Genomic DNA, 23,873 nt, shown 5'->3' on the forward strand with positions numbered 1-23,873 from the left:
GAGCCGCCCCAGGTCCTCCCGCCTCACCCCGGTGCCCCTCCGAGGCACAAGGTGCTGGGGGACCCCCCTCCCCCTCGCGACCATCTCATCATCTCCCTGTGCTTCCAGCAGCCCTGCCGTGGCGCCGCTGCGTCCCAGGACTCGCGCACCGGAAGCTGCAGGGCCTGTGATTGTGAGTCTGCTGGTGGCCTTTCACTGTGATCTCCTCGGGGCACAGCCCGGCTGTCCGGCTGTCCTGTGTGCACTGCTGGCCCTCGCTGCTCCTCTGGGCACGCGCTCAGGGGGCCAGGGGTGGGGCTCGGAACCTCTTCTCCTGATGCCCTCCCTGTCCAGGCCGATGGCTCTGGCTGTGGTGGGCACCGGCAGGTGGGACTGGGTGGCACAGCTGTGGCGGCTCTTCCTGCAGATGCATGTTCCCTGCCGAGGCGCGGGCAGCCTTCAGCCTTCAGCCCCGCGCTGCCCAGCGAGGCCCGCGCCACCGTGCCCGGCCCCGGCTCGCTGGCGGTGCTGCTTCATGTTCGCAGCTCAAGGGGTTGGCACTTGGCCCTCTTGCGCAGCGGGCACTCCTTTTACTTGCACTGCTACGTGAGGCATCTGTGGACAAGGTCTGCGGCTGAAGGGCTGAGGGCGAGGCCCGGCGTCCCCGCCCAGTCCTCCCGGCTGGTCCTGCAGCAGGGCTTTCCCCTGGCCCCTTGCTCTTCCTTCTGTTGACCCGTTTGTCACCTGTGCTGCTGGTCCTGTAGGCCGTGCCTGCCACCTGTCCGGGCCTGCCACCTCCCGGCTCAAGTTGTGACACATTCATCCATTGTGCCGGTTGTTGTTGTTATGACTGTGGGGCTGTGCTCACCCTGACCGGGTACGGGTGTTCTGACCTCACTTCCTGTCGGCTCTGGCCTGGGTCCTGCAGTTCTGAGCTCATTTCCTGTCTGTCCGTGGGAGTCCCCAAGTTCTTGTACTTATTTATTTTTAACATAGTTCTTTTGATTTTTTTTTTTTTAGTGAGAGAGGACGGGAGAGGCAGAAACATGGATCGGCCGCCTCCTGCACGCCCCCTACTGGAGATCGAACCCACAGCCTGGGCCTGTGTCCTGACTGGGAATCGAACCGGGACCTCTCAGTCCATGGGACGACGCCCAGTCCACTGAGCCATACTGACCAGTCTCCCCTAGTTCTTCTTTAAAAAAAATGTTTTTTAAAAAAAATTCTTATCCAGCTGGTGTGGCTCAGCAGTTGAGCATCAGTCCATGCACCAAGAGGTCGCCGGTTTGATTTCTAGTCAGGACACGTGCCCAGGTTGTGGGCCCGATCCCCAGTGAGGGGCGTGCAGGAGGCGGCCAGTCAGTGTTCTCTCGCATTGATGTCTCTGTCTGTCTCTCCCTCTCCCTTCCTCTCTCTCTAAAATCAATGAAGAAAAAAAAAATCCTCACTCAAGGCTATTTTCTCCATTGATCTTTAGACACAAAGGGAGGAAGGAAGGAAGGGGGAGAACGAGAGAAACACCAACGTGAGACACATGCATTGGTTGCCTCGGCACCACCCCGACCAGGGCTGGGATCAAACCTACAACCGAGGTACATGTCCTGGACTGGGAATCGAACCTGAGACTCTTGGGTCTGCAGGCCAACACTAACCACTGAGCAGAAGTGGCCAGGGCGGGTCCCCCAGTTCTGACCTCACTTCCTCTCGTCCCTGTGCCCTGGAAGTGGTCATGGTCTGGGTGTCTGCTCTCCGGTGGGGTTGCTCTGGCCCCGGCTCCCCATAGAGCTCTCTGCCCAGGAGGCCAGTGTGCACGGCTAGGTGTGTCTGTCCAGCCCTGAGTGCCCTGTTCCCTGTGAGGCTTCTGCCTGGTGCGGGCCATGCTGGGTGCTCTGTTGTCCTTCCCTCTGGAGGGCCTCTGGGCCACTCTCCGCCCCGGTCCTCCTCACTGGCTGTCCACGTTACTTTGCGGGGCCTCCTCCGCTTTCAGTCCAGCCCTGTCTCTGCCTGTGTGCTCTCTGCCTCTGGTTCCATTGCAGTGTCCAGGCCCCTCTTTGGCTCGTGCTTCTGTAAAAGCACACACCTGTTTTTGTCCCTTGCGCTGATCCCCACGCCCAGGGGTGGTAATGACATTTCTTGGGCAGTTTCTTCTTTTGGTTTCCCCGAAGTTCTTGGGTTTGTTTTGGACCTTGGCCTTGGTGGCACAGCTTTCTCTGTGTTGGTGATTCCTGCCGGTCTGGTCTGGTCAAGGCTGAAGCAGGGGTGGGCAGCAGGCCACGCGAGAGTCCGGCTCTGTCCCTCGTGCAGACCTGCTCCCTGGAAACTTCCCCTCACACCTGAACTCTGTTTGTTTGTTTGTTTTTATCCTCACCCAAGGACATTTTTCCATTTTTTGTTCAGGTAGAGTGGGAGGGAGAGAGAGGAACAGAGAGAGAGAGAAACATCGACGTGAAAGGAACACATCGAGTGGCTGCCACCCGCACAATCGACCAGGGCCAGGGACAAACTGCAACCGAGGTACACGCCCTTAGCGGGAACCGAACCCGGGTCTCTCAGGACCGCAGGCCGACGCTCTAACCGCTGAACCAAACTGGCCAGGGCCACACCTGAACTCTGTATGTGGTCCCTGGGAGTCCCCCTGCGTGCCCCCCCCCCCAGCGCCTCCCCCAGGCAGAGCAGGGGTTTGGGTTTCTGAGAGGAGAATGGGGTCAACGTGTGTTTGCTCGTCTCCCATCACAGTGCTTTTTGTTATGTCTTTCTGATGTGGGTCTGGATTTGCAAGACGTTCTGGGAATTGATCACGGAAGGAGGAAGGGCACAAGGAGAGCTTTGGAGAGAACCCGCGGGAATGCAGTCGGGTGTGATCTTCGGCAGAAGCGGCCTTGGGGTAGACGGGACTCTCAGGATGTCTTGCCCACGCCAGCGTGTGTGCGCCTGGATTCGCCGTCCCCCAAGGTCTCGGTGTGCGGCGTCCACGACAATGTGGTTCTGATGGCTGTTTGCAGGGATGACTCAGGCCCCTTGTTCTCGGGCTGAGTCATCCCCTGGCATGAGTCAGTTCCAAGTGCTGCTGAGTGGAACCGGGCGAGAAGGAATGGAGGCTGCGGCATCTGAGAATGGTGTTTTATTTATTTATTTTTAAATGGGTTGAAAGCCGTTGGTCAAGAAGTAAAAAGAGCCAGCAATGGTCCCTCGCTAGTCAAGGTGTGTCAGGAGGGGTCTTGTGGTCCTTTCTCCTCCTTCTGAATTTCCCTGTGAGTATCCTCGGTCAGTAGCTTCATACTTTATCCAAGACCGCCCGGGGCCCCGTGCTGCCTTCTGGGGAGTGGAGTCCACAGCTCTTGTAAATGCTTTGGTTCTGTTCACTCTGGGCTCTGGGTCAGTCCATTGCTCCTGCTGGCTTTCTTAGAAGTTGGGCTTCCGGGTCCCGTCCCCAGAGCTGTGGGTTCCTAGGCCCAAGGAGGGTCCTGAGTGTGTGCTTCTAACAGTTTTGCGGGTGCTGGTGCTGCTGCTGTTGCTGCTGCTGGGACCTGAACCCCTTCTTCATCTGCAGCTCTGGGCCACAGCCAGCCCTCACCTGTTTGTGTAAATAAAGTTTTATTGGCTCACAGCCCTTCCTTTGTTCATGTTGCCTGTGCCTGTTTTCCCGTGGCAGCAGCAGCCTGGATTCCCGAGAGTGCTGGGCCCACAGAGCCAGGAAGGCCTGTGGTTTGGCCCTTTGCGGGGAGAGCACGCCCACTCCTGCCCTAGAGAGAGACCGGACGTCCGCACCGCTGCAGCGTTCCTGTGGATTCTGGGGAGGGAAGACAAGAGGTTTGGGATCAACCATAGAAGAAACAGCAGCCTTGTGCTGCTAGTTGACATTTGTCATTGAGCTGTGGGCACTGTTTAAAGCTAAAGAACAAACAATCCTGGGACACAGAGGGTCCGGTTGGGATCGTTGCCCTATCGACGTTGCAGCAGCTTTTTAGAAGCATAACTGACACAAGCAGCGGCAGGTGGAGTGTGCAGATTGGGAACGTTGACAAATGTGTGCACACGGTAGACTGTCACTATAGTCAGGGAACCTGTCCATCCCCCCAGGTCCCTGGGTCCTAGGGACCCCTCCCCCTCCTCAGGCTGCCCCGATCCGCTTCCTCTCGCTGTGGGTCAGTTTTCCTTCTCTGGAGCGTCGTATAAATGAAGTCTGTTTTTGCACTGGTTTCTTCAACTCAGCATCATTTTGAAATTCTTCCGCGTGCCACAGTTCTATTTATCCATCCACCTGTTGAGGTGACTCGAGTCATTTCCAGCTCTTGGCGATCACCAAGAGCTGCCGTGGACATGTGTTGGCGAGTTCTCGTAGGGACACCCGGATATTTTTTTTAAATCCTCACCCGAGGACATTTTTCCATTTTTTTGTTCAGATACAGTGGGAGGGAGAGAGGGGAAGAGAGAGAGAGAGAGAGAGAGAGAGAGAGAAGAGAGAGAAACATCGACGTGAAAGGGACACATTGAGTAGCTGCCTCCCGCACGACCAACCAGGGCCGGGGACAAACTGCAACCGAGATACATGCCCTTAGCAGGAACCGAACCCGGGTCTCTCCGGACCGTAGGCCTACGCTCCATCCGCTGAGCCAAACCGACCAGGGCGGGACACCTGGATTTTGTTCCCTCAGCTAGATGCCCGGCTGTGGAGAGGCTGGCCGTGTTCACGGGCACAGTGCCTTTTTAGGAATGCCGGGGCCTCTTCCAAAGTGCTCACACACCATTCCCCACCCCCACCCCCTGCCCCCAGCAGCACGGGGTCTCGGTCCCTCTGTGTCCTTGTCAGCACCCATGCCCCCAGCTGTGGTTCCGTGTGCGCTTCCCTGGTGACTGCTCACGTCAGGCATCTTCTCACGCTTACCTGTCGCCCACATGGCTTTCGTGCTGTGGTGTCTCTTCTGCTTCTTGCCTGTGGTTTTTTTTTTTTTTTTTCTTTATTGATTTTAGAGAGGGAGGAAGGGAGAGAGAGAGGGAACATCGATGAGAGAGAACATCAGTGGGCCGCCTCCTGCATGCCTTCCACTGTGGGTTTGGCCCACAACCTGGGCATGTGCCCTGACCAGAATCACACCGGCGACCTCTTGGTGCAGGGATGGCACTCAACCACTGAGCCACACCGGCCCGGCTGCCTGTGATTTTAAGTGGGACTGTCCTCTAGCTGTTGCGACTCAGAAGTTCTTTATATATTCTGGATGCAAACTCTGTTCACATTTATATTTTGTAGAAACTTTCTCTCCATCTATGGCTACCCCCCCCCCCTGCGCGCCTCCCGCTTAACAGCAGCTTTTGAAGGGTAGGATTTTAAAATTCCAATCACTCCAGTTTACCGTTAGTTGTGCTTTTGGATTGGGCTTTTGGGGTTCTTCTAGCTGAGGAATCTCTGTCCAACCCAAAGTCATGAAGGTTATTTCCTGGGCTTTCTTCAAGAAGTGTCGTCATTTTCAGGTTTCTATCTGGGTCTGTGCGCTGCTCTGAGTTAATGGTTTGTGTCTGCCGAACGGCTCCGGCCTCCACACGGGCTTCCCGCAGCCCTTGTGAAAGTTATTCGTCGTCCCCTGGGGTGTCTGCATTTTTTTTTTTTTTTTTTTTGGTTAATACTTACCTGAGGATATTTTTCCATTGATTTTTAGATAGAGTGGGAGGGAGGGCTGAGGGAGGGAGAGGGAGGGGGGGAGGGAGAGGGAGGGAGGGAGGGAGGGAAACATTGATCACCTCCCACACAACCTGAGGATCGAACCTGCAACTCAGTTATGTGCACTTGACTGGGAATTGAACTTGTGACCCTTTGGTCCAGGGGCCGACGCTCTAACCAGTGAGCAACTGGCCAGGGCTGTCTTTGCACTTTTGTCGAAAACCAGTTGCCCACGGGCGTGTGTGGGTTTATTTCTGGACTCTGTCGTGTTCAGTAGGTCTGTTTGTCTATCGTCTTCATGTCAGTACTGTGCTGCTTTTGTGATGACTTTCAGGTTCTTAGCATCAGGTGGTAGTAGCATCAGCCCTCCCGCCTGACCTCTTTCAGCGTTGTCGTGGCTGTTCTAGGTCCCCTGCATTTCCATGTGAATTTTAGGATCAATTTTAGGATCAGATCAGATTTAGGATCATTTTTTCCGTTTCTACAGAAAAAGTCTTGCTGGACTTTGGGGTGGGCTCGAACTGTTTTTATAGGTCTATTTGGGAAGCACTGACATCTTGTTTTATTATTATTTTTTATCCTCACCCGAGGACATTTTTCCATTTTTTGTTCAGATAGAGTGGGAGGGAGAGAGAGGAAGGAACAGAGAGACAGAGAGAGAAAGAGAGAGAGAGAGAGAGAGAAACATCGACGTGAAAGGGACACGTCGAGTGGCTGCCACCTGCACGACCCAACCAGGGCCGGGGACAAACTGCAACCGAGGTACATGCCCTTAGCGGAAACCGCACCCGGGTCTCTCCGGACCGCAGGCCGACGCTCTAACTGTTGAGCCAAACCGGCCAGGGCGCACCGACATCTTAACAGGTTTGAGCCTTGCAGCCCACGAGAAGGCATGGGCACTCCTGCCGGGCCTGCGTCTCACGGGCGCCGTTTCTCACATCGAAGGCAAGACCTCCACCTGTGAAAGGGAACAGCGCCGCAGCGTCCCTTGGTGTGGCTGCCTGCCACGCCATTGACTCCGCCGTTTTCAGTTTCGGCCGCATCGTAGTTCTTAGCACACAGGTCTCTGAGGCCTATCGTCACTTAGCTTCTTAAAAAAGGTTTTTCTTACAAGTAGCATAGTTTTTAAGTTTCAAGTCCCCGATTAAAAGTCGCTAGCAGTATCGATTTTTGTGTATTGGATCTTGCACCCTGCAGTCTTGCAATTCATTTCCTAGTTCTTGTAGGTTTTTTTTGTAGGTTTTTTTTTTCTACATAGACGGTGATGTCATCTGTGACTAGGACAACGTCACTTCTTCCTGTTCACTCTGGATGCTTTATGTCGGCCTTGCCTGAGTGTGGGGGAGGCTGCATTGAATGGTGTGGCGAGAGCCACCCCCGTCCCTGATCTGGGGGAGGTGGGGCTTGTTAGACTATGGAAGCCAGTTTGCTTTTTTCCTCATTTATTTTTACAGAGAGAGAAAGGAAGGGAAGGAATGGGGTGAGAGAGAGAGAGAGAAACATTGATGTGAGACACAGCAATCAACTGCCTCCCACATGCAACCAGGGCCAGGGATCGAACTGGCAACGTAGGTGCGTGCCCTTGACCAGGAATCAAGCCTTCCACCCTTCGGTGTGTGGGCCGTGCTCTAACCACTGAGTTGCGCCAGCCAGGGCCCAGTTTGCTTTGATCAGGAACCAGAGTTGGACTGTCAGATGCTTCTTCTGCGTGTACTGAAGTGTTTGTTATCAACACGGTGAGTTGCATGGGCTGACTCCCCTCTTACTCCGATAACCCCTGGTCACCATCTGTTAGCCTGTTAGAACCGGGTCGAGTGGACTTGCTGAGACGTTGTTTGCAGTCTGCATGGATGTTCACGAGGGACACTAGTCTGTGGTTTTTCTCGTTCTGTTTTTCTGTTCTTATACTGTCTTTGGTTGTCGCATTGTGGTAACGTTGGATTCATAGATTGTTTGGGAAATGGTCTCTCTCCTCTTACATTTCCTGAAAGGATTACTGTTTCTTTTCAAACTACTTGGTAGCCCTTACCATTGAAGCCCGTTTGGGTCTGGATGTTTTTTTGTTTTTCTTTTTTTTTAAATGCTATCTCTTTTACTGTGTTTCTTATTTATTTATTATTTTTTTGGTACATGCCCCTAGTGGGAATCGAACCCAGGGCTCTCTGGTCCGCAGGCTGACGCTCCAGCTGCTGAGCCAAACCGGCCAGGGCTGGTCTGGATGCTTTATTGTGGGACTTGCTTTTAACTAGGCCGTTCGGGTTATCTGTTCTCGATCCAGAGTTGTTTGTTTTTACAGGTAATTGCCGAGTCTGTCTACACTGTCAAATGAACGGGCAGTAGGCTGGTCCTCACGTCCCCTTACCATCTGTCTGTCTGCAGGGCCCGGTGCCCCGTCCCCAAGCTGGCCACCTCCTTTCCCTCTCCCGGCTCATTCTGGGCAGAGGCTCATTGCTTTTACTCATCTCCCCAAAGCACCAGTTTTGGTCTCATTGATTTTTCTCCTGTTGTTCTTCCGTTTTCTTGTTTCATAGACTGATGTTTTGTTTTTGATCCTCACCTGAGGACATTTTTCCATTTTTTGTTCAGATAGAGTGGGAAGGGGAGGGAGGGAGGGAGGGAGGGAGGGAGGGAGAGAGAGAGAGAGAGAGAGAGAGAGAGAAACATTGACGTGAAAGGGGCACACCGAGTGGCTGCCACCCACAGAACCCAACTAGGGCCAGGGATAAACTGCAACCGAGGTACATGCCCTTAGCGGGAACCAAACCCTGGTCTCTCCAGACCGCAGGACGATGCTGTAACCACTGAGCCAAACTGACCAGGGCCATAGACTGATGTTTTGATCACTGTATTTTCCTTTACTTGGTTTACTTTAGGTTGAATTTGTCATCTATTGGGGGTTGTTCTTTTTTCCTAATACAGACATCTGGTTTTCTCCTAAGGGCTGTTTTAGGGGGCATCCCACAAATTCCGATAGGTTGTGTTTTTGTTTTCATTCAGTTCAAAGTACAGTTGACCCTTGAACAACACTGGTTTGAACTGCCCGGGTCCACTAATGTGCGGTCTTTTTCAATAAATACCGTAAGTGTATTTTCTCTAATGGTTTCTTTCCTAACTCTGTCTTTCCTCTGCCGACTATATTGTAAGAACACAGTCAGCATACTCGGGGTGTGCTGACTGACTGGCTGGCGTCCATACGGCTTCCAGTCCACACGAGGCTGTCAGTAGTTCAGTTTTGGGGGAGTCGAAAGTTACACAGGGATTTTCAGCTGTGCAGGGTTGCACCCCGACCCCCCTGCCTCCCCGCCCTCCCCCGGCATTGCTCAAGGGTCAGCTATGTGTTCCAGTTATTTTTTTTTTTTTTAATTCTCACCCAAGGATATTCTTCTGTTTATTTTCAGAGTTGGAGGGTGAGAGAGAGAGGAACATTGATGTGAGAGGGACATGTCAGTTGGCTGCCTCCCACATGACCCTGACCAGGGCCAGGGACCAAACCGCAACCGAGGTACATGCCCTTGGCCAGAATTGAGCCCACGACTCTGGTTCACGAGCCAGTGCTCTGACCACTGAGCAAACTGGCCAAGGCCTTTCCAGTTACTTTGTAATTGCATGAGGCTTGTTTCTGCCCGGAGTGTGGTCTGTCTTGGTAAATGCCTCTGTGCTTGAACAGAACCTGTGTCGGGGGGCACTGGGTGGCCGTCGGTCAGGTCCCGTTGTCAATAGCATTGTCCAGGTCGGTGTCTCGCTGACTTTCTGTTGACTGCTCCATCCCTCACGGACAGGAAAGCTGACAGTTTGTTACAGTTGTAGGTTTGACTCTGCAGCTACGTCAGTTTCTGCTTCAAGTATTTTGTAGCTTGCTCCTTAGGGACATTAGAGACGTTAGGGGTGTTAGGGGTGTTAGGGGAGGCAGCGTTGATGGGTTCTGTGGGTGGTTCAGGTTTTTGATTTCTTGACCTTTTCATTGATTCTGAAATCTCCCCGGTGCCTGGCTCCTGCTGTGTGCTCTCTGCTCTGGCTGCTGTGTGTGCTCATCTCTGTCCTCTGCCTCGCCCGCCTGTCGCATCCTGTGTAAAGTGGGTTCTTGTGGCTGCCCTCTCGTGCCCAGCCTGGTCGGCTCTGCCCTTTGGCTGGGTGTTGCCACCACTGACTTTTAATGTGACTGTTGAGTCTTTTCCACGTTGCTGTTCTTCTGTACTTGTATGTTCATATTCGTTTCCTTCGTAGGGTTTCCTGCTTCTTTGGAGTGACCAGTAACTATTTTCTTTCTTATTCCAAAAGTAATTTGTTTGGCTTTTCCATATCCTTTAATGAATTGCAAATATAGTGACAAAAGACCCCCCCCAAGACTGTACAATTTCTGACTAATTCAGGAAAAGCAAAAAGAAGACACATAATTACATTGTTGCAATGCAAATAAAGCATACACATCACACCCATGACTCTTCAGGGTCCCACTGGATTTCCTTGTCGGCTTGTCTGCTCTTCTCACTCTGGTGGTTCTCACGGTGTCTCGGCTCGAGTGCACACCTTGCACTCCCATGGTGTCCCTTCAGGTGGGCTGCAAGACGGCATGGGAGGGGCTTCGTCCTCCCCTCCCTGCGCAGTGAGCTGCGCTTACATTGTTGTTGTTTATGACCAAATAGTTGCTTTTTAAAGGCACTTAAGTAATAAGACAAGACTGGATGTAGTTACTTTGTAGTCACCGTTTCTGGTCCTCTGTATTCTTCTGTGTGGACACAGATTTCCTTCTGGGGTTTTCTTCTGCGGCCGAGGGGTTCCTTTCACACTCCTTGTGCGTGTGGCCTGCTGGGGGCGAGCTCCCCTTCCCCCCACTTTTGGAAAGTGTGTGCTGTGGGTCCAGGAGTCCAGGTTGGGAGTGTTCTCTTCGGAAGTGTCCATGGGCGGTCCTTCCAGCCCCGGGCACGGTCGCCCTCAGGGTTTTCAGCGTCTTCACGAGGTGCTCAGTGTAGCTTTCTTTAGATTGCCTGCCTTTGCAGCTTACGGTTTTTCTTTCTTCGGGAGATTTTTGGCCACTGTTTTTCAGACCTTTCCCTGCTCCCCCAGCTCTTCGGGTCCCTCCGGCTGCGTGTACGAGTTTGTGGCAAGTGGCCCAGGCCAGGTCCTCGTCTCCCCACATGGACCCTCTCCGCTCGTTCGCGCTGTCCGTCTTGCCCTCTGCCGCCCAGCTGCCGCCCAGCTGCCGCCCGCCAGTGCAGGGGCTCTGGGCCCTGGTCTTCAGCTCTGGTGTGACGAGCCCTTTCCTGTCTCCTGTGTCTCTGTTCAGCTTTCTGAGCGTGTGGATGGTGATGTTTTTGGGGACCACATCTGTCTGCCGGTTCTGGGGGTCTCGGTGAGCCGATGGTTCTCCTCTCTAGCGGCAGGCATTGTGACATTGACCTGCTCGGGTGCTGGGTGTGTCTGTGTTCCTGTGACTCCTCACACTTTGTCCTGGGCCCAGCGGAGTTCCTCGGAGACCTGTGATCCTTTCAGGTTTTGCTCTGTGGTTTTTAGGTGGGTCCACAGCAGTGTTCTTTCTGGGGCTAATTATTCCCCTTCACTGTGGCGGACCCTTTCTGCATAGCCAGCACCCATGTATTCGGAGGTTTTCCAGTTTGCCTGGTGGGAAGGGCTATGCCCAGCTGGGTGTGAGCCCAGGCCGTCCCTGCTGCTCCTCGTGGTGGGTATTTCCTGCCTCAAGCAGTTTCCTCTTGTTCAGCTGCCCACCTGTGCCCTGCAGGCCTGGCACTGGCCCCTCTGCTGTGAGCTCCAGCCGCACAGTCTCCCTGGGTCTCGGCCGGGCCCTCTCGGGGCTCTGAGTGGGAGGTCGCAGGGCTCGCTGTGATTGCCTCAGTCTCTCGGGAATCATGGTCCATAGTTGCCTGGTGTCCAGTGCCCTGAGGGCCATCGTCTCCTGGATTTGGACTATACCAGGCGGGTCTTGGGTGCAGGCGACCCTGCTGCAGGAAGGCTGTTGACTGCACAGTGAGACTTGGAGCTTCTCTGATCAGCTCTCCCTTCGGAAGTGACGCTGGGAAATGAGAGCGAAGCTAAGGGACTTGCTTCATCTCGCTGGGCGCAGACAGCTGCGCAGGCGGAGGCGGTCCTGGGCGGCGGCTCCTTCTGGGACAAGCACCGCACAGCGCAGAAATAACCAGGCTTTGAGTGACAGGTCCTCGGGGGTGCTCGTGATATGGGAGGAAGGTGAGCGGAGCCGCCCGAGGTAGAAGGTGTTCGGAGCTGCTGCAGCGTGCTGACTGGCACGTCCGTGTGAGCGGATGCGCTCTCCTCTCTGCATGATTGTGCTGCATTAGCTGGTTTTGTTAGCATCTTCATTACCGCCTTCCAGCAGCAGCGAGGACCGAGTTCGGACAAAGTGCCGTGATTTGGGCTATTCAGACGCACAGCTGCTTCGCGCCGGCACTGGCGGTGTGGGTGCGGGCTTGGCGTCCGCAGTGTGCACAGTGCTGGCGGCTGAGGAGCCGCCACCGGGGACGGGAAGGGTGCGTCACCAAGTGGCACTGAGAACCCGCCCTGAGCAGAGACAGGACTGACTGTTCAGTTGCTGAAACTCCCTTCCGAGTGAGGAGGCGGCTTGCTGGGGACTCTGCTCAGGATGGCGGACGTGGCCGCGTCCTCTCCTGTGGGCGCTGTCACAGCCAACGCCATCGGGAGCCTCTTGGGGAGCTGGAGGCTGGTCAGTGGCTTTGGGTGTGGCCAGGCCTGAGGCAGTGCTATGTTCTCGTGAGACACCTTAGCATGGGGGCTTTTGGGACCACGCTGCTCCCTTCCCTGTGAGGTGCTGGGCACGAGAAGGGGCGCGCCCCAGTGGCTCTTGAGCATGTTCCGGGGACATGATGGGCCTGGGCGTTCAGGCGCCAGGTGGGATCGTGGCCCTGATGCTTCTGAATGGTTCCTGCTCACAGGTCCAGGTGCTGCTGCTGTGAGCACTTCTGCAGGTGACAGGAGGCACCCACGTGCCCTGAGGACTGGCTGCGAGTCAGGGAGGATGGAGGCCTTTCTGCACAGCCTGGGCTGCCCCCACCCAGGGCATCTGGCCTTGTGCTGCGACACTGCGCCGCTTGTCCCTGTCGCATCTGCAGGGAGGGCAGGGCAGTGGGGTGGGGGCAGGGGGCGCGGTGTGCTGCGCTGGTGGGGGTGGGGGAGCAGCCTGTGGCCCGGCCCCTGCATCCTCCCTACCTGCTAGCCTGCTGGGCGCATGCTGGACTGAGGGAGCAGCACCGCTTAGGGTGGGCGGTGTCCTCAGTCCCTGTGCACAGACCCACCTGTCCCGACACATCCCCTCCTGTGGAGGCTGCGCCCTGGGCCTGCGGTTGATGTTCCATAGTGGGAGCGGACGCGCCCCCACTGTAGAAGAGCCTGTCGGGTTGGGGTCAGAGGCCGGATGGTACCTGCTGGGGCCGTTGTCAGTCTGTTTTGGCCCTGCGCCTCTCCATCGGATTTTGATTCTTTTTGGTTCTCACATGAACAGGTCTGGGAGGTGCTGGACGCTGCCTGGTGACCTGCACCATACCCTCCTGGGTGCAGGGGTGTGGCCACAGGTCCAGGGCTCTGTCCCCATTTACGAGAGGTCAGGCGGTCACAGTGGGTGATGAGGCCTGCAGGCCCTGGGCCGCCATCTGGCGATTGTAAAACGGGCAATCCACATTTCGAAGGGGGTGATGGAGAAGCCGAGTGCAGACAGCCTCGGCCGCCCTCCTTGCTCCCGGCAGACACCTTTGTGGCCCTTTTCTCTGGTGTCTGTGCCGAGGGTGAAAAGTTCAGCTTGTCCCAGCTCCAAAGGGAGCTGGGGGTGGAGCAAGCAGCTTTCTTTCCTGTGGGTCCCTGGGTTCCGGGGGCGGCCGTGCAGGGCTGGTCCATTGTTGGAAATCCCTGGGCGGACCGAGCAGGCCAGCATGCGCTTGACAGGACTCTCAGCAGGGCCAGCCCGGGGTCACCCCCAGCCTGGGCCGTGTGGCTTCTCTCTGTTCATGGCAAGGGACGCCGTGGGTGATGGGAGCGTGAGGATCGCCGGATATTCCCCGCACTCGTGGTCAGCGGTCCTCACGCTGCCACCGCCCCTCCCCGTCCTCTGGCACATCCCCGGAGGCTGCGGGTGTTGAGCTCTGCCCCCCACTGTCTGCTGTGGCTCTTGGGGAGCTGGAGGGAGACGGCCTCGTCCTGCCTGCAGGGTGGGACCCGGGCTGCACGCTGGTTCTCTGCCTCGCAGCCTCGAGGGCCCGTGAGGTCCCCTCTATAGCGTCCCTTTGGGAGGATCTCTCCAGTGTCCCATCCCTATGTCCCCGGCCGCTCACAGTGGTGGCTGAGGCTCCGTGCTGCCGCCTGCCCACAGATGCTTTGTCCCGCCAGTGCCACCCTCGCTGTCCCCACAGACCCCCTGGGCACGGTTTGGCCCCCGTCTCTGAGGGGCTCCTGGGTGTCTGCCCAGCTCATGGGGACTTGGGGACCCTGGGGTGCCCTTCCCCTAGCTGCAGGGTGGGATTCGTTGCCATTTGTGCTGATGGCTTCGGAGGCTGACGCGGGGGACAGGGTCTGCTGGCCAGATTTCCAGAGAGCCCCTTTGTGAAAGAGGACCTGTTCCCGAGACTCGGGCACTGCTCCCCAGACGGGGGGGACCAGGGGCAGCCTGAGGGCGGTTCCGTTTCTAGTTCTTCTCCGTGGGGCCCGTGGGCAGGTGCAGGGACAGCAGGGCTGAGGGGCCTTGGGCAGGGGCTCGGCCTGGCCCATGGGGACACCCCGCCTCCCAGCCCCCTCGCTGTGCTCCAGGCCTGGGCCCTGCAAAGAGGCTGGGTCGAAAGGTCACTGCCCTGATTGTTATTGCCGGCTCTTGAGTTCTCACGACCCCTCGCCCTCTGTGGAGACGGGCAGGACGGGAGCTTTGACAGGGCTTTTCAGGGGATGAAAAACACACCAAAAGGTCTGGATTGAAAGTCACCAAGGTGCACGTTTCATTGGCTTAGAAATGGTGTTAAAACCGAGAGAAAACACACACATTCAGGTCTGGGCCAGACAGAGACCAGAGCGAGGTGGGCACCCCCTCTCGGCCCCCCTCCGTGCTCCCGGGGCTGGCTGGCGGGGTCGGGCACTTGCTGGCTCAGGCCTGGGAGCCCGTGGCGCATTTCTTTAAAGTAACGGAGGGTTAGTATGTTTTGCGTTGTTACCAATCACCCCCAGCCCCCGAAATCAAACACCGCCACGTCTCGGGAATGTCCTTGATGTAATGCACGTTTTGTCGGAACTGGACTCCCTGTTGCTCTGTGTCCGTCTGCACTGTTGGGGTCTCATCCCCACCCCCTGACTGCATGTGCCCAGCTTCTCCAGGCCGGTCGAAGGTTGGGTGCTCTGTCCCAGGAGCGTGGCGGGGCCGCACCCTCCTCCCAAAGCCCCGTGGGACCTGAGGCCCACTGGCCCAGCCTTGGGTGAGCTTCCTCGGGGGATGGGTCAGCTGGCAGGAGCGCCGGATCGTAGGGGTCTTAGGTCGGGTGACACTGTCCACAGCCCACGAACACGATGCTGCCACCACCTCCAGGAAGACATCTGTCCGTTGGCCCAAATGTCTATCCTGGGCTCACTCTTCCCTGAGAACCCCTGAGGCCACCTGGCACCTTATCCTGTACCCATTGAGGGGCCCATGGTGCCCAACTGGGACTCCAGCCCAGCCTGGCTCTAGGTAGACGGCACACCAGGCTGGTGGGTTGACGGCACTGTGTCCTGGTGCCTGTTTGTGGGTGAAGACGGGATCGTCCCATAGACCCTCCTTGTGCACAGCTGCCCAGATGGGCAGGAGGGGCCCACGAGGTTCCTCTTCGCTGTGTCTGGCGGGACCAAGTTCCCGGAGGAGGGGAGCCTTGGCTGCCCGCACCTCACTGCCTGTCACGCTGCAGTCAGCTCCCTGGGACACCCTCCGGATGGCTCTGCGCTGAGAGGGCCTGTCGGGGAAAGTGTGGCCCCGCAGGAGTGGGTGTCATTTCCTGTGGGTCCGTATCAGCCACGGGGCAGGGCCCAGCAGGGGGCCCACAGTGTGGGGTTTGAGGGTGGGATCCAGGAGATGTTTCAGGCTCCTCACCTGAGCACAGCCTAGGGACCTGGGGGTGGAGTCTGGCTGGGGGGTCCAGAGTGACTCTTCAACCATGAGACCCCCAGTGGAACCCCTCTGGTGGCTGCGCATGTGCAGGGTCCAAGTGCTGAATGTTCTGATGGGGGTGCACAGAGCTGCAGGAACGGGGCAGGGTGTCGTGGCTGTGAGGGCCTGGTGGCACTGAGGCGGCCCCATCTTCGGACCATCTTGGAGGCAGCACTGCTGAGGTGGTGGACAGCCCTCTTGTTCACAGAGGCGCAGACTGTCTGGGAGCACAGGGTGGCGGCCCCTCCCAGCAGCTCCGCTGCCCCGGCTGCTCTGTGTGCTGGGAACGGGTCCCAGGCCTCGTGCAGAGGTGTCCAGGGGGCACCCTCCCCCTGCGCCTCTGAAAGGCCCGTGGCAGACTCCTGGGAGTGCGGACAGAGTGCCTCTCCAGCCCACGCCCTCCCATCTGTCCATGGGATGCCCGAGTTCCGTGTCCACGCTGTGGCCATGCGTGTTCTGGCATGCGGCCAGCCTGTCCCCTTGTGGCATCCCTGGCGAGGCCTGGCTGCATGGACTCGCACAACCTGTTCCCAGGAGTGGGATTCCAGGTGTGGTAGACGGTGGCATGGACTTTGCCATCGGCCCCGTGGCAGTGTGGCCGTGGGACTTGAAGGGGCCGCAGTGCTGGGCCCCAGGACGACAGTGGTGATGACAGGACTGCAGGAGGGAGGCGAGAATGAGGGCCCCTGACCCTCTCCTCTGTGGCACGTGGCACGTGGCAGTGCCCACCAGCCTCCTGCTCTTCCCGGGTGGCGGCACCGTGGTCCTGGAGCATCTTCGCCGTGCTTGGCCCTCTAGCCGTGCAGGGTCCCTCCTGGGCCTGGTGCCTCCCACCCCCTGGGGCAGAAGCAGCCAGGGGTGGGGGTGGGGGGCAGAGGGCTTCTGAGCCCTCCTGTGAGAGGAGGCCGGGTCCTGCCCTGTGTGCAGACCTGGGGGCGGGACCCTCACTGGCCTCAGGCAGACCGCTCGCTCTGATGATCCCCCCGAGGGTGTGTGTCCTGTAGTCACACAGCTTCCTGCTGGGTCTTCCCAAGGAGGATGCCCCTGGCATCTCCAGGGTGCAGTGCAGAGGGTGCAGTGCAGGGCGGGGGCATGGTGGCCCTCTGGCTTGCATTTGGGTTAGGGTGTCTGAGTTTGCAGTCTGGAATGAGGGGTTCGTTTTCTCTGACATCTGGGCAGGGCCAGCCCTGGGGCGAGAGGGGGTGAGGGGTGTTGTTTCTGGAAACGGCCTACTCTGTCTTTACACGTTTGCTGGAGGAATGTGGCAGAGGGGCCTGTCGGGGTGGGGACAGCAGCCACGGGCCAGCATCCTCCTCCCCTGACTCCCAGGGACATGCCGCTCCTCCCTTCCTCCTGGGCAGGGGTTTTGCAGGCTCCATGCCCGGGGGGCCTTGGGGCTGGGTCTCCGGGGGTCGGCCTCGGCATTGGGTGTCTTCTCAGGGCTGGGCGCTGAGTGGCTTTCCTGTCATTCTGGGGGGTCTGCTCTGTGTGGAGGCCCAGAACCTGCCACAGCCCGTTCACACTGGGGCTTCCAGGGGGGGCGTGGTCTGGCGCCACCTTGCCACCCTGAGCCGTGGCAGGACACACCCCAGGGGCACCAGTCAGGTCGGTTCCTTGGTGCCTGCTGTTGGTCTCCGAAGGAAGGGCCGAGACCTGGGGTGAGGAGAGGCCGGCCCTCGAGGCCGCGGGAACCCCGGGGAGGTCGCCGCACCAGGTGGGCTGTGCCCGCTGCTCTCCTGGCCCCTCCCTGCCAGCTCCTGTGGCCCTGGGCGGGAGAGCCGCCCCACTGCCCCTCCCCCACCTGCCCCCTCCTGGCGGGGCTGGGGGCGGGGAGCAGATGGAGGAACAGCTAGCACCTCTGAGGGTTGACCACCTGCGGTTCTTGAATTCCTGGTTGCTTTCTTTCCCTAACTCTTGTTAGTGCTGCTGATTTATGGGGTTAGATGAAAAGCATGTTGGGAGCTCGGTCCTGACATACTCAGGACCCAGCCTTCGAGAGTCTTCTCTTTTGTTCTGAAACGGAGGTGCAGGCCCTGTGCCCTCATGTGTCTGCAGTGGTGTCCATGAGCGTCCCAGCCCTTGGCCTCTGCTGCTGTTGAGACGAAGTACGGAAAGTGAGACCCCTGGCCCGGGTGGAGACCCAACCGCAGAACTGGGCCAGTGCCGCAGTGTCTCTCCCTCAGGGACTTGGAGGGTCTCCGTCTGACTGATGAGAAGTATTTTGTTTAAGATAAAGACTATTAGCCCTGGCCAGTTTGGCTCAGCGGTTGGAGTCGGCCCGTGGACCAAAGGGTCTTGGGATCGATTTCTGGTCAAGGGCATGTGCCTGGGTTGCAGGTTCGCTCCCCAGCCCCCACTGGGGCCATGCGGAGGCAACCCATCAATGTGTCTCTCTCACATCCATGTTTCCATCTCTCCCTCCCTCCCCCACTGTCTTCCACTTTAGCTTTAAAAAAAAAAGAAATTCAGTGAACAAAAAATAAAACACAGCAAAATAAACAAATAAAGACGAATGTTCCAGACTTTCAAAACCTAAAACTCCTTGAAAAGCATCTAGCTTTGTCAGTCAGCACGCCCGTGCCAGTGCGCCCGTCCTTGACCACAGTGTCTCCTTGCAACGCCTTCCGGCTAGGAGGCAGTCTTCAACACAAGACGACAACGTGCACACGTGCACACCCGCCCAGCTGCTTCGCGTGTTAGGGGCTTCTTTCTCCCTCTGGCGAGAGGGCTGCGGGCAGGCTCACAGTGGCGCTGCGCTTGCCGTCTCCCTGCGACTATTACTTCTTGCCTCATGGCCCAAAATGGCTGCTGGAGCCAAGTCCTTACACCCAGGCACCAGTCGCAGCTGGGCCCTTGCTCTTAGCTCATAGGACAGGGTGGACGTGTGCTGCTACGTCTATGTGCCGGGAGGGCTGGCAGGAGTCCTTCAAGGTGAACATCGATGTGCCCACTGCAGGTCTGGCCACGCCACTCATGCCTGGCCCAGCCCGGCCTTTGCTGTCCTTGCTGGGAGGCGGTGCATGGCAGCCTTTGTGGCGGCCACTGGTGCAGACCCTCTGGCTTGTGCTTGTCCTTCCAGTTCTAGGAAGTCCCGAGTCTCTGCGTCACCAAGGGTCCTGGGTAGGGCTGTGCAGGTCAGTCAGCACAGGCTAAGCTGCAGGGCTTCTGGGGGCCAGGCTGTTTGTTGGAGGCTGCGAGGGGTTTTGGGGTTTGGTAGGCACACGGCTGGGTCGCATGCCCACCTGGGAGTCTGGTGGGATGGTCCTCTCGATCCGTTTCCTCTCCTGTGCCTGCTGACAGGGCATGGGTGTGTCCAGGGGGTGGGCCCCTCTGAGCCCAGGGTGTCCGTGGAGATCAGCCCTGGCCTTGCGGTGGGGACTCCATTTGTCTCAGCCTGTCTGAGTTGGGCTTCCTGTCACTGTGGTTGGGGGAGGGGCCAGCCAGGCCTCCCAGAGCTGCCTGGGAACCAATGCCATATTCCCAGCACCCTGGCCCCGGGACCAGGAGGTGGTCACCATCCCCATGAAGCTCTGGCCGAGTCCTGCACTTGCTTGAGGGCCAGAACCCTGAGAAAACCCTAATGTCCCTGAGACACCCAGGGCCTCCCGGCAGCCTCAGATGGACGCATACACGGGTCCTCCCTCAGGCTTTGCTGCACCCCAGACTGTGTGGATGTGCTCCCCCGCGACGAGGCACACAGCCCAGGCCCCCAGGGACATGGCCACACGAGCTGGGTCCCTCCTGAGGCCGACCTCCTGACTGACAGCGCCAGAGCCCGGTCGAGATCGCAGGGCCTGTGGGAGGAGGTGCACAGCCCTGGGAGGTGGGAGCGGAGGCTGGCGGAGCCCGCCTGCCTGTCCCTGGTGGGCCCAGGGCTGTGCTGAACAGAGCAGGGCTGTCCCCCCATCTCTAGGTGTCATGCCTGGCAGGGACTCCGTGGCCAGTGACTGGACAGTCACCCAGACTCCCACCCACTGGACATCTGTGTCCCGGAGGGGCCTCCAGCAGGCTGGGCAGCACACTCTCCAGCCAAGGCCCTGGAATCCCTGGCATCGGGGTGCGTGCAGCCTTGAGGGCACCCCCTGCGGCCTGTGCACTGGTCCCTTCCTGCCGAGCCTCTGTGGGTCCCGGGCCTGGCAGGCACCCCGGGGAGGAAAGCCACAGCAGAGCCCCTGTCCCCATCGGGCTTCTGGGCACACTGCTCCCTTCCCCCACGCCCAAGCCCTGTGCGCCGCCGAGGGGGTGGGGGTGGGGTTGGCGGCCGGCCCCCTCCCTGTTCTTGCTGCCTCTTCTGGGCTTGCCAAGAATGCCGGGAAATTAGGGGGAGGGGACACAGGAAATGCCTCCTTCCCTCTAAGGACAGCTCCAGCTGCAAGTAGAGGGAGCTGGGGGAGGGGCGGGCTGCGGAAAGCTGTCCCCCCGCCAAGGCAAACCCGCACACCCCAGCCCTGCAGACAGAGGGCTCTTTCTCCCTCGAGTTGGCCCATTGTGAGTGTCCTCTGAGGGGAAGTCGAGGGCCTGTTCGCGATGGTCTCCTGCTTATGGCAGGTCTCTGCGCTGGTGGAGGCCCAGGCTTTTCAAAAGCAGATTAAGGGGTGCCCTCCCCCTTTAGCCATTTAGGAAGCACCTGTAAGGGCTCACCGTGGCCCCTTCTCCCGGAGGCCACCCCCCAGCATCCCGTCGTTGTTGCAGGAGCCTGACCCTCGGGATCGGACCCTCTGAACGGTGTTCAGTCTCCCGGCCCTGCGGCCGCCTGGCCTTTCTCCTGGTGGCTTCTCCCGGAAGCGCCCTGGGCTGGCGGCGAGACTCCTCACGCAGGCGCCTTTCGGAAGGATGAACCCGTTTAGAAAACAGCTGAGACTGACTACAGTTCAGGTGTCTGAGCGGTAGAGCAGGAGACCCCTCCTGACGGAGTCGTTGAACCCCGGCTCGGAGCGGGGGCGAGGGGGGCAGCGGGCCCACCCCTGCTGCGACCTTGTTCTCAGTGAGCAGAGCAGGCCCAGACCAGCGCTGGGGTCACCAGGGGTCGGCCCATCGCTGTGGGTGGTGGGTGGGGCTTCCCCAAACCATGGAAACCCTTGTGTTGCTGAGCCCACGGGCTGCCACCAGCCCCAGCGTCCACCCTCCGCCCAGGACCCGGGGAGGGGCTGCAGGCCACTCCTCTGCCCGAGAGAAGGTGCAGTGGGCCTGTTCTTACCCTGTAGCTGCTGCCGAGGTCCCTGGAGAACCCCACCCTGCCCACGTGGTCCTTGTGGTCCTGGATCCCAGGCTGTGAGGGGAGGGCCCGGCAGGGCGTGGGAAAGCCAGGGGACCAGGCGGCTGACGTTGGCCCTGGGGGAGGGGTGGGGGCAGGTCCTGAGCCCAGTGCAGGGACTTCACCCCACGCTGGCCTGGCAGCCTTGGTGAGAACTTTGGGGCCAGGAGCCCGTCCTTGGATGCTCAGCGGCAAAGGGCGATGGGGGTCTTGGGGCCCGGTGACCCCTGTTGGAGAGGTGACGGTGGAGCGTTCTGCAGCTTGGAGACATGTCCTGTTCTAAGTGACAGGGTTCCTGGTGGGGGGCGGGCGTGGTTGCGGTCAGTGATCCCTGCCCGTGGTCCGGGGGGCAGTCTGAAGTATCGGGTTCTTCTCTCCCCCACCCCCCACACTGAGTCCTGGCTCTCCTGGGGTCCTGAAGTCAGCTTCCACCTCCTGCCGCAGGTGGCCGGGCAGGGCCCTTTGTCCCCACCCCACCCCCGCAGTCGCAGTCTCAGAGGAGAGCTGTTTGCACTTTGTCAGGGCTGGAGCAGTGGGCATTTTGTGGAGTGTGTCCTGTCAGTTTACTGGGGAATGTTCCGGAACCGCTCCAGTGGCCTGCCTTCCTGTGGGCTGGTTGGAGCTGGCGACAGGCCGGTGGCTTCTGAGCTCCAGCTCTGTGTGTCCACGTTCGGAACACGGTCACATCCGTGGGGACCTGAGGCCGTCTTCCAGCCCAGGCGCTGGGGACAGGCCAGAGCGGCTTTGCCGGGTCGTTGTCAGCCCGGAGCTCTGAGTCCCCTGCAGCTGGGCAGCCGCTGTCCACCCCGGCTCGAGCGCTCAGCTCAGTGTTGTGTCGGTTTCTATGGAGAGAAAACAACAGGGCGTCTGCCGTGCTCTGAGGAGGGGGAGGCGCCAGGAAGCAAAACAGACCCGAGTGTGGGCGGGGCTGCCGCTGGTTCCCACTTCCTGACTGGGAAGCGGGTGAAAGTGTCCTGTCCTGACCCAGCGCCGCCTGGAAGGCCAGGCCAGACCTTCAGCAGGAGCGGCCCTGCCCAGGGGCCTTTGGACAGCCTTGGGTGGGCAGCGCAGCACAGAAGGCCCCAGGGGCTTGGGCCCCTGTCCCTGGTGATGACCCGGCCTGGCCCGTCTTCCTTTCTGCGCACCCCCACCTCCCCGGCCCCCTCGCTCAGCGAGGGTGCCCTGCTTTCCCTCAGGGCCGCTTGCAGGTGTGGGTGTGGTGGCCACTGCAAGAGTGAGGGGCTGAGGCCATGTCCCCTGCTTGGCACCGGCCACACCGCTTCTGGCCACCAGTCCCAAGGGCGTTGCCTCCTGAGAGCCTGTCCAGGGGAACCCAGGCCCCGGACGTGGCACCTCCCTGGCTGAGAGCATGGCCCTTGGGGAGGTGCCCCAGGCCGCAGCCCCGAGCCAGGCCGCCTGTGCCCCGAGCCTGTGCTGCCTGCCGAGCAGTCTCCCGGGCTGTGTTCCCTGTGGTCTGCGAGCGTCACCCGCCCCACAGGCCGTGCCGCCCAGGGCTCCGCGAGGCTGCTGTTGCGGGGTGGAGGGACAACAGCCCTGCTCTCCTGGACAAAGGCACCCTCAAACAACCTTCCTGACGCTGAAGAGATTTTATTTTGTAATTTGAGTTTAGGACACAACGTTTTTGCTCTCCCTGGAGTGCAGTTTTATCTCCTGGTGTTCAGAGCTACCAGAAGGTTCTTGAGTTTGAGGGCAGGCGGTGAGGCGGCGCTCTGGCCTGGAGGTGGGCACGGCCGTGCTCCTGGGAACGGCCTGCCCCATGGCACGGGTGCCGGGCTGACTTCCACTCCTGTGTGGCTCCGCCCACCTTCCTGGTGCACGGCTGTCCCCGGTGCGCACAGTGCGCGCCGTGTGTGCTGTGGGGAGGTGTTCAGGGATGGGCTTGGAACTTCCTTTGGAAGCATTTGCTCTTAAACCCATTAGGACATGGTTCCCACTTTGCCATGTCTAGTGTGGGGCCCCCGGCTGGACAGCTGCCGGTGACACTTGCGGCGCCTCCTGCAGGACCCACGGGGACAGTGTGAAGAGGGGTGTTTGCCGGCAAGGGTCCTCGTCCAGATCGAAAGCTCATCTCGTCAGGAGCACCTTCACCTCTCTTCCCCATCTCTCGCTCAGGTGCTTTCCGTGGCTCTCAGGGTAAAGAAAGGGGGCCGTTTCGGCTCTGCCGTGGCTCACTGCCCACGGCGTGCACTGCCCCTTTCGGATGTGAGGGCGGGGCTTCCTGCGGCCCGGACCCCTGAAATTGCACAGGCCATTTGTGCCTGGAACACGCATCTGGACTCCGGCCTGGAGAGAAACAGGGTCTCCCTGAGCGGGACAGGGGTGTGGGCTGCAGATGGCGCCCCGGCAGGGCCTTGCCGGGGGCCAGGGGCCTCTGGGACTGTTTCAGAGCAGGTTCCTCGCCCCCTCCCGCTGCCTTTCTTGAAGACCCCCTCAGACATACACTCTAGTTTTTTGGGTGAATCGTCTGCAAGATCAGCACTGAAATGGGGTCTGGCAGGTGGGGAGCCGCAGGGTCACTATTTCCTGTGTGCATCCCCGGGGTGCTCAGAGTGGGGAACCGGGGGCTCCGGTGCCCTGTGTTCCCTCTACTTACCCTGGAGCCCTTGGCCGCCGGCACAGCCCAGCGGCTCTCCTGCAGTTTCTGTGGAGTCCTGTCTGTGCCCCCTCAGCTACAGGCTGGAGACCGTGATGTCCAGCTCCGATCTCAGCTGCCGCTGGCCCACTGGGTGCGGCGGGGCAAGATCCAGGGGGTGGAGTTTGGGACTTAATTCCAGGCTCAGAGGTCTTCATCCTCGGACCCCTCCCAAAATCCCACCCCCAGG

The 23,873-nt window shown here is 59.2% G+C and overlaps 1 protein-coding gene across 1 annotated transcript in view; it reads left to right on the forward strand.

Annotated features, from left to right (window-relative positions):
• The window catches only part of SKI (SKI proto-oncogene), a 58,648-nt gene that overhangs the window by 17,647 nt on the left and 17,128 nt on the right, over positions 1-23,873 (forward strand). The window lies entirely within an intron of this gene.

Source organism: Molossus molossus, unplaced genomic scaffold (genome assembly GCF_014108415.1).
Source record: "Molossus molossus isolate mMolMol1 unplaced genomic scaffold, mMolMol1.p scaffold_m16_p_35, whole genome shotgun sequence".
Taxonomy (NCBI): domain Eukaryota; kingdom Metazoa; phylum Chordata; class Mammalia; order Chiroptera; family Molossidae; genus Molossus; species Molossus molossus.